Genomic DNA, 10,790 nt, shown 5'->3' with positions numbered 1-10,790 from the left:
GTGCGTGAAATTGCTAATATGTTATCATGGGCATCTCAAATAATCGAGTTTAATTAATTTTGCATGAAGAACTCAGAAGGAAAAGCTTTCTGCAAGATGGGTGCCGCATTTATTAACAGTCGAAAACGCATAAGAATGAACATTTCTCAAGCTTGTTTGGATCGTTTTAAGCGAAATAAAATGGATTTTAAGTGACGTTTCATAACTGTTGATGAGACATGGATCCACCACTATACTCCAGAGGCAAAAGAATAATCCAAACAATGGACTGAAGCTGGAGGAAGTGCCCCAAAGAAGGCAAAAACAATTCAATCGGCTGGTAAGGTTATGGCAACGGTTTTTTTTGGGATTTCAAAGGTATTTTATTGATTGACTATCTGCAAAAGGGTAAAACAATAAATTCAGAGTACTATTGCAACCTTTTGGATCAATTAAATGTACATATTCGAGAAAAACGACCTGGCTTAAACACACAAAAAAATAAATTTTCATCCAGACCAAGCACCAGAGCACAAGAGTGTTTTAACAATGGCTAAAATCAACGAATTAAAGTACGAGTTGCTTGACCACTCACCTTATTCTCCTGATTTAGCTCCCAGTGACTCTTACTTGTTCCCAAATCTAAAAAAATTCCTTGCTGGCAAGCGTTTTACCTCAAATGAAGATGCAATTACAGTTGTAAACCACTATTTTGAAGAACTTGAGGAAAACTATTTTAATCATGGGATAGAATTGCTAGAAAGGCGTTGGTCTAAGTGTATTGAAGTTTCAGGAGATTATATTGAAAAATAAAACTATTTTTGAAAAACTAACTATTATCTCTCATTGATAGGCTAAGAAGTTTCCGAACCGCTCTCGAATGTTAGAACATTTCATATTTGACACCCATCTTCAACGAGATTTTACTCCAATGTATCGACATTCTATCTAACTGTGTCGAATCGAACGATCTAAATCGGATCAGATTAAGATATGGCGCTTTATATATTCTTCCGATTTAGGCGTTAGCCATAATTTCCCCAGACTTTCCATAGAATCGGATAAGATTTAGATAAGGCGGCGGCTCGCGTAGATGTAGCTTGATGTGGCCAAATATTGTCACAAACCCCACAATTGACTACCTATCTTGGCGAGATCTAGCCTACATCATTATATAATCCCCCCATCGTTATATAATTCCCACTTGTAAAAATATCTCAAGTTTACCTACACCTCTTTGTATATGTATCTTCCGATAAATCATAAATTCACTTTTGTGCAAATGCATGAATATGGCTCTTGTTTTATGTTTCTCATATTTTTACTAAAATTGTGTTTCTTCCCAGAGTGTTAGCCTATTTAGATTTTTAGTCTAGAGATTTTTGCAAGAGTAAAATCGGTTCATATTTAAAACATTTGTATATGGGAATATAAAACTTTATCTAACTGCAACAAATTAGAGGCAGTCACGATCAAAATTCTGATATATATAGTGGTGAAGGGAATAATACAGTCGGCCCCTCTCGACCTTAGACTTTACTTACTTGTTTTATTCTAGCAATCTGAATTTTCACAAATAATTTTACTTCAATAAAATTGTTACAATGGTGACGATGAAAGTTATACCGACCCAGCGGCGGAATCGAGAAGGGCCTTGCAAATTCAGGCATGTTAAATGCCTTAAATGCCTTCGACCGAACACCAAAAAGTTTTTCAGCGGTGGATTATCCCACCTCAGTAATGCTGGTGACATTTCTGAGGGTTTCATAGCTTCTCTAAGTGGTTTCACTGCAATGTGTAACGCCGTTCGGACTCGGCTATAAAAAGGAGGTCCCTTGTCTTTGAGCTTAACATGGAATCGGGCAGCACTCAGTGATAAGAGAGAAGTTCACCAATGTGGTATCACAATGGACTGAATAGTCTAAGTGAGCCTGATACATCGGGCTGCCACCTAACCTAACCTAAATGCCTTAAATTGGAAGGAGTTGTGTTTATAAGTCATGCATGTGTACTGATTTTACATCCATCGTAGGCCTTCTAAAATCAGACCTGTAATTAAACATTGCGTTTCATTTACTTTTTTTTATTTTACACACCCGGACATTCTCTTTGCCTTCTTTATAGAAGTTGTATAGCATGGGTGTTAAAGTTATGCAGCAGGAGATTTGCCTGGGGCTCTCTTTGTAATTAGAATGCATTTTCAAGGCCTTTCTTAGTCGATCGCTCGTTTTATAAAATCACACTTACCAATAGTTAGAAGTGGACAAGCATCTAATTGGATTGCCTTCAACTTCCCAAAATCTGTCATTATTATACCCTCCACCATAGGATGGGGGTATATTAACTTTGTCATTCCGTTTGTAACACATCGAAATATTGCTCTAAGACCCCATAAAGTATATATATTCTGGGTCGTGGTGAAATTCTGATTCGATCTGAGCATGTCCGTCCGTCCGTCCGTCCGTCCGTCTGTTGAAATCACGCTAACTTCCGAACGAAACAAGCTATCGACTTGAAACTTGGCACAAATACTTGTTATTGATGTAGGTCGGATGGTATTGCAAATGGGCTATATCGGTCCACTTTTACGTATAGCCCCCATATAAACGGACCCGCAAATTTGGCATGCGAATCCTCTAAGAGAAGCAAATTCCATCCGATCCGGCTGAAATTTGGTACATGGTATTAGTATATGGTCTCTAACAACCATGCCAAACTTGGTCCATAATTGTATATAGCCCCCATATAAACCGATCCCCCGATTTGGCTTGCGGAGCCTCTAAGAGTTGCAAATTTCATCCGATCCGGCTGAAATTTGGTACATGGTGTTGGTATACGGTTTCTAACAACCATGCAAAAATTGGTCCACATCGGTCCGTAATTATATATAGCCCCCATATAAACCGATCCCCGGATTTGACTTGCGGAGGCTCAAAGAGAAACAAATTTCATCCGATCCGGCTGAAATTTGGTGCATGATGTTGGTATATGGTCTCTAACAACCATGCAAAAATTGGTCCACATCGGCCCATAATTATATATAGCCCCCATATAAACCGATCCCCAGATTTGGCTTGCGGAGCTTCAAAGAGCAGCAAATTTCATCCGATCCGTTTCAAATTTGGAACGTGGTGTTAGTATATGGCCACTAACAACCATTCCAAAATTGGTCCATATCGGTCTATAGTTATTATATATAGCCGATCCCCAATCACACAAAAATTGGTCCATATCGGTTCATAGTCATTGTTGCCTTTCGAGCCAAAAGTAATTTTTTTCTATAGATAATTTTGTTAAAATTTTATTTCTATAGAAAATTTTGTCAAACAGAATTATATACATATTTAATCGGTCTTTTTAATTTGATATATACCATGTATGGACTTACTTATAATTTAGAAGACGGTGTTAGGAGGTTTTAAGATACTTTGCCATCGGCAAGCGTTACCGCAACCCAAGTAATTGGATTGTGGATGGCAGTGTTTAGATGAAGTTTCTACGTAATCCATGGTGGAGGGTACATAAGCTTCGGCCTGGCCGAACTTACGGCCGTAAATACTTGTTATTTTATACACCCGGACATTCTCTTTGCCTTCTTTATAAAAGTTATATATCATGGGCAGTGTTGCCATGTTAGGGGTTTTCCCCCCAAATTTAGGGGGTTTTTCACGTTTAGGGGGATTTTTAAGGGTAAAATTTATTTGGGGGGATTTTTGGGGGTAAACAATTATTTCAGACCTTATAAAGTGGAGCAATTCTCAAGCAAATTCGGAACAATTCTAAAGGGTGATTCTTTTGAGGTTAGGATTTTCATGCATTAGTATTTGACAGATCACGTGGGATTTCAGACATGGTGTCAAAGAGAAAGATGCTCAGTATGCTTTGACATTTCATCATGAATAGCCGAACGATCTGCCACAACGTCGAATTTTCAGTGAATGGGCCCTAGAAAAGTTGGCAGAAAATCCGCTTTTTTATCGACAAATTTTGTTCAGCGATGAGGCTCATTTCTGGTTGAATGGCTACGTAAATAAGCAAAATTGCCGCATTTGGAGTGAAGAGCAACCAGAAGCCGTTCAAGAACTGCCCATGCATCCCGAAAAATGCACTGTTTGGTGTGGTTTGTACGCTGGTGGAATCATTGGACCGTATTTTTTCAAAGATGCTGTTGGACGCAACGTTACGGTGAATGGCGATCGCTATCGTTCGATGCTAACAAACTTTTTGTTGCCAAAAATGGAAGAACTGAACTTGGTTGACATGTGGTTTCAACAAGATGGCGCTACATGCCACACAGCTCGCGATTCTATGGCCATTTTGAGGGAAAACTTCGGAGAACAATTCATCTCAAGAAATGGACCGGTAAGTTGGCCACCAAGATCATGCGATTTGACGCCTTTAGACTATTTTTTGTGGGGCTACGTCAAGTCTAAAGTCTACAGAAATAAGCCAGCAACTATTCCAGCTTTGGAAGACAACATTTCCGAAGAAATTCGGGCTATTCCGGCCGAAATGCTCGAAAAAGTTGCCCAAAATTGGACTTTCCGAATGGACCACCTAAGACGCAGCCGCGGTCAACATTTAAATGAAATTATCTTCAAAAAGTAAATGTCATGGACCAATCTAACGTTTCAAATAAAGAACCGATGAGATTTTTGCAAATTTTATGCGTTTTTTTTTTAAAAAAGTTATCAAGCTCTTAACAAATCACCCTTTAGCATGAGTTATGAGAAAAGAGACAACAAGAAGATCCTAGATCAACAAGAAGATCCTAAATACAAACAAGTATCCAATAGCATTATCTTCGTTATATTTTTTAAACTCTTCTGTAGAAATGGCATTTTTAATATTTGACAAAATTAAAAACAATCGTATTTTAACTTAGCAGCTGAAAGCTTTTTAAGAGTAAACCCGTTTTTTAAATTGATATACATATTGTATTATTACATCCATAGAAAAAATAATTTCCTCAGGGATGAAATTTTAAACAAACGAAAATCTCGTTTGTTTTAAAGTAATTTCTTAAATAGCAAATTCTATTTCTTATCTACTTCAAACGAAAAAAAAAATTTAACATCAAAAGAAAACTTAGTTTTTCTAAAATTTCGTTTCTCAGGAAAGAACTCTTCTTTCAGGATATATATTTGTGTTAAATTTAATTTTTAAAGTGTATCACTACAGGATTTTTTTCGCGTAATTTTGGGACCACTTTTTGTACTTTTAAATTCTGAAATTTTTTCGGGGTTTTTGAAAAAAGCTTAGACCAATTTAGGGGTTTTTTTCATAAGATTTGGGGGGAAGAATCAAAAATCACCTGGCAACACTGAGCATGGGTGTTAAAGTTATGCAGCAGGAGATTTGCCTTGGGCTCTCTTTTAAAAGAGAGTTAAAATTGTTTGTATTCCTATTTAATTATAATTAGAATGCATTTTCAAGGCCTTTCTAAGTCAATCGCTCTTTTTATAAAATCACACTTACAAATAGTTAGAAGTAGACAAGCATCTAATTGGATTGCTTTCAACTTCCCAAAATCTGCCATTATTTTTCTTTAATTTCTTGAATTTTAATTCTTCTAGATCTCGACAAAAAATGTGGCGAGAAGTCCAGACTTGAAACTTTTCATAATTTTTTTTTAATTTTATATTAGTTATCTATTTATTTATCTACACGCTCACAAAAAATCGTTTCTGTAACATATACTCCCAAACATATTTTGCTTCAAGCATATACATTTTTGGGTATTGCCCAAACATTTATATGTTTGATCTCTTCCAATATATAATATGTTTGAAAGCATATTGGTCTAAACAATATATGTTTGGGTAGTCTAAGTTCCATACATTTTGTATTTTTGCATCCAAATTCAATAATGTTGTCTTCCAAAAAACAATATGTTATCATGTGAACATATAATATGTTTGGAAGCATTTTGCACCCAAAAATATTATATGCTTACAAAAAAAATCTCCCAAACAATATTGTGCTCAAAATTTTATTTATTTATTTATATATTTACAATCATAATGAATTATGAAAATAAACAGGTAATATAGGTGCTAACAACATAGGTTTTCGACCTGAATGCCCAAAATTTTGTTTCTGCCCAATTGTATATTCCCCCACATCTTTCTCACTTCCACGAGATTTTTTAGTTCTTAGCACCTTTTTCTGTAATACAAACATTGTAGAAGAAATTATTCAATTGTATGATTTTTTTTTATTTTAATTTTACCTTTTGCCGGACGGGGATTCGAACAGCGGACCACACAGTTTGTAAGGATCAAAGAAGTAGCTGATCAATTGCCCAAGGAAAAATAAAATGTTAATTTTGTAATAACAAGCAACAACCACCAACTTAATTCAATATCGCTCCCTGTTAAATAGCGCTCCAAGCTACTAAACACATATATGTTTATAGGCTATTTCTAAATTAATATATGTTTGCATCCATGCATATTATATTTACAAACATTTTATGTCCCAAACATAATATGTTCCAACATATTAACATATATGTCCCAAACATGTTATGCTAGTTTATGAACATTATATGCTTGCACTCAAAAATATTGTGTTTAAAAATTTGTGTTCCAAACATATAATGTTTATAGCCACACATATGAAAAACAGTCTTTTTCATCCGTGTATCTTTGCACTCGGAAGTTTTTACTGAAACAATAAATAATTGTGAATTAAAACAATAACTATATGTATCGTATTATTTAGTAATAATAAAGCCATTCTTTTGAGAACGTATGGGGAAGAGCTTCCTGTACTATTAGACACGTAGCGCTGCAATATGCCTGTATTAAGAAGGAGTGTGGTTCTATTTTCAGTAATTATGTAGGAATTCTAATATACACCCCTGTAGAACTCCTTCTGTTTAGAGGGCTGGTGAACGCCCTTTTATGTAAGCTACAAAGAAGGCCTTGTCCTACAATCTCACCCTATGTTAAATGGAAACGAAGGTGTAATGTCCTAAGCAGGCCCCTGTAATGCCTAGACAGGACTGGAAAATGCCTTCCAAGCACATGAACTACGCCCCTGGGGATGCAATCTATTATTCAGCCAATACATATTGAATATATGGTGTTTGGATAAAACACCATAATATTCTACTCTTTTTTTCATACATTGCAAGTGATATGCGCCACAGTAAATAAAGGTAACAACTAAAGAAAAGACGCACTCTGGCAATGGAGAGCATTGAAACGTTTGTGAACTGAATTCACAATGCTTCAGGATGATCTAGTAAGTAGGATTTTCTCTATTGTTGGATTTTCGAAATAATAACACAGAAATATATTGATGATTAAAACATGTAAGTAAAGTATACAGTCGGGCCCGGCCCGACGAATATTTTGAGGAAGTGAAACCAACCGGAAAAAGAATGAAAAGAATAACACAGCGAAGTTTAGTATATGTTTGGTGAAATAACAATTATAAGTAGGAGCAGAAATGGGTATTGATGCTCACCGTTTGAAAGTTAGAGGGAAAATAAGCAAAAAAGAAAGCGCCATAAAGCGATGCAAAAAAGTTTTTCTAAAGGCACAACTTTAAAATCACTTCGAAAAATATCCTCCCAAAGAAGTTTTTTGTTTTTGCTGCACAGGAAGTTCATTTCTTACAACTCGTTTTTTTTCATATTTTTAATGGAAAATTTAAAATTTCTTGTTTCAAATAGGTTAAAAATAGATTAAGAATTAATAAAATGGTAAAAATTATTTGAATTTTGCCGAAAAAAAATGCCAAATCCATTCTGGAAAAATTGCAAATTTTTGCAAATATTTGATGTCAAACGTGATAACAATGCATTAAAACTCATAAAAAAATTTTTTAAAGTTATTTATTTGTTAAAATATCACAAAATTTCTTAATTAACATCCAAAACACTGAATTCGCATCATACCTTAGTGCAACGGCTGTTAAGATGGTGGACGTCCGTCCTATGACAAGCCAATGTTAAATTCATCGCTTCTGTGCCAATTTTGCACCCCTTCCGGATCCAAAAAGAACATTTGCACTTCATTTTTGGCGACGCTTTTTTTCTGGTTTAATGTACTAAATTCAATAGATGCACAATAGATTTTATTGATAATAATTCAGTAAACTTTTACTAACACGTATTCCAAATAATTCAAATTTATAATTCCAGAGGCAGGAAAGTACATTATAATTAATCCATTAATTCAAATAAGTAGTAAATTCAGTTAAAATCATAAATTAAATAATAAAAATTCAAATTAAATTCGTAAGAAATATCTAGATCGGAACCGATTTGGCTGATACTTTGCAAGTTTTCCGAGACTCACAAAATATTTAGATGTACGGAATTTGAAGAAGATCGGTTGATAAACATGCCAATTATGACCAGATCGGCGATAATATATAATATATGTGGCAGCTATATCTAAATCTGAAGCGACTTTTTCCAAAAACAAAAGCGTTTGTCCCTGAGCGGAAATATAACTAAATTTGAGGACAATCGGATCTAAACTGCGGCCTGTACTTGGCACACAAAAATGCATGAACAGACAGACAGACAGACGGACATAGCTAAATCAACTCAGAATTTAATTCTAAGACGATCGGTATACTAAACGAAGGGTCTTGGACTGGTCCTTCTTGGCATTACATACAAATACACAAACTTATTATACCCTGTACCACAGTAGTTGTGAAGGGTATAACTATTATCGGTTCAGATGTAGATATATCTCCCATATTTATCTTTCAACCGATTTAGGCTCAAATGACCAGAGAGGTCAAAGTTTTACTCCGATTTATGGGAGTCTTTTCACAGGTAGTAGAAATAAATGCCGTGGAGTATGGTAACATATAGCGTGTTGGATTACAAAACAATAAGTATCAGTTCGAGAGGGGGAGGTAGGCAAAGACACAAAATACGAAACTAATTTATAAGAGAGAATAAATTCTTCAAATAGAGTATATATATTTTTGAGCATATTCATGGTAATTTATGAGTATATTTTTGTGGCGCTGGTTGTGCTTGCGACGAAGTACTTATTTTTCGACTGCTGGTATGATTGTACCTAAGCACTTTCCTCCAATGTCATGACCGTATAAAAGCATTACTGCTTGTATATCTTAGAAGAAGTTGTTACCTAATTTGGTGCATAATTGTACACATACCTGGTAATAGTAGTTTTTGCTGGGTTACTTACTTGTTATTTGCACATAAGTAACTTTGTTAATATATAAAAAAAAGAAAATTTTAAAGTTCCTTTTTTCAATTGTATGGTAAATAGATTTAAATAGCACATAAATAGTTCCCTAAAAAATATTTTTCAACAAGCCACATCTTTGGCTAGTAAATAAAAGCAAACTGCTTAAGGGAGGTCGAAATCTTTGAATTCAACTAAAGTTTTTTTGAGTGTATTTATAGATCCATATAAACCAATCTGTATCCACTGGGAAGAGCAAATTTCACCCGGTCTAACTGAAATTTTATGAAAGTTATAAGCAATTGAGTGAACGACATAATGGGACATTTTTAACTAGTGAAAAATGGAAGAAAAACTAAAAATAAAATGATATCTAAAAAAAAATTCCATAAGAAATATTTAACCTGTATTTTCGTATTAACCAGGTGAAAATAAAAGTCACCTCTCATCAAATGTACAGTTTTAGTGTAAACCAGTGTTCTTAGTGGGGACATTTTTAACTACACTGAAAAAACGCATCCACGATTCCAACGATTTTGTCTTTACTTTAAAAATTTTGGTATTAATTCCGAGCCAAAGAAGCGCAGAATACAAGACACAATTCTCTTTTAAATTTGCGTTCTTGCCTCTAGGAAGTAAATTTTATTATATATTTTTTTAATTTTTCTCAGCTTTTTTCTTCATATCCTATCAACGTCCTTTAAAAACAATTTAACGGCCATTTTATTTTCCAAATTAAGACTCGACTTCCAGTAGAAATTATGCTATGTTTCAAGTAAAAACGTCTTTAAAATAAAGTTTTGGAAAACACGTCCTATATATGAACGATTTTTTGCTTTGTAGTCAAGATGCAAAAAGACAACAAATTTAAAAGCAATTTCATTAGATTTAAAGAATTTTTCTGAATTATTAAAGACAAGTTAACCTTAGCCCAAACATTTTTTCTTTCATGTTATGCAGCGTTGCCAATTTAGCTTTTTTCCCGCTAGATTTGGCTTTTTTTGAAGACGTTTAGCGGGGAAAAAATGTATTTAGCTTTTAGCTTTTTTTCTGGCTTTTTTTCATGACCCTTTTAGCTATTTTTGGCTTTTTTTTATTTTCGACATGTTCCTATAGAAATATGGATAAAACTTCGTTTTTTGTCTAAGTCTTGCTGCCAGAATAAGGTTTTCCACATATTTCAAAGCTCAATTGAAGCCTTAATAATTATTCCAGCCATTATGCGGGCATTTTTGCAGCAGATACACCTTCTTGTAAAGTTTTTTTCCTCGTTATCGTAAACTTTAAATCTACTATTACCATACAAATTGCTTATATAAACTGTCAGTAAATTATTAGGAATAATAGCATTTGGCTCGTTTATCCTTTTTATGTTATTATAATACGGAAGCGAATTTTGGTTATAATAGCATTTGTGAATTTCTCTTATATAAACTGTTTTCCTTGTCCATAAGCCGATAAAATTGTTTTGTCCTTATAGTTAAGTGATTCAACTTAAAAATGGGTATCTTTTCATGAAAGAAGGCTAGGGTCAATTCTACAAAATTCTTAAAATTAATTAAATAGCCTTTAAATTTGTGGAGTTTTTGTATGTTGACCACAAACCAAAATAGCGTTCAAAAATAG

This window comes from Haematobia irritans, chromosome 3 (assembly GCF_050003625.1).
Source record: "Haematobia irritans isolate KBUSLIRL chromosome 3, ASM5000362v1, whole genome shotgun sequence".
Taxonomy (NCBI): domain Eukaryota; kingdom Metazoa; phylum Arthropoda; class Insecta; order Diptera; family Muscidae; genus Haematobia; species Haematobia irritans.
The sequence above is the reverse complement of the archived record's forward strand: the minus strand, read 5'-3'. Positions refer to the sequence as shown.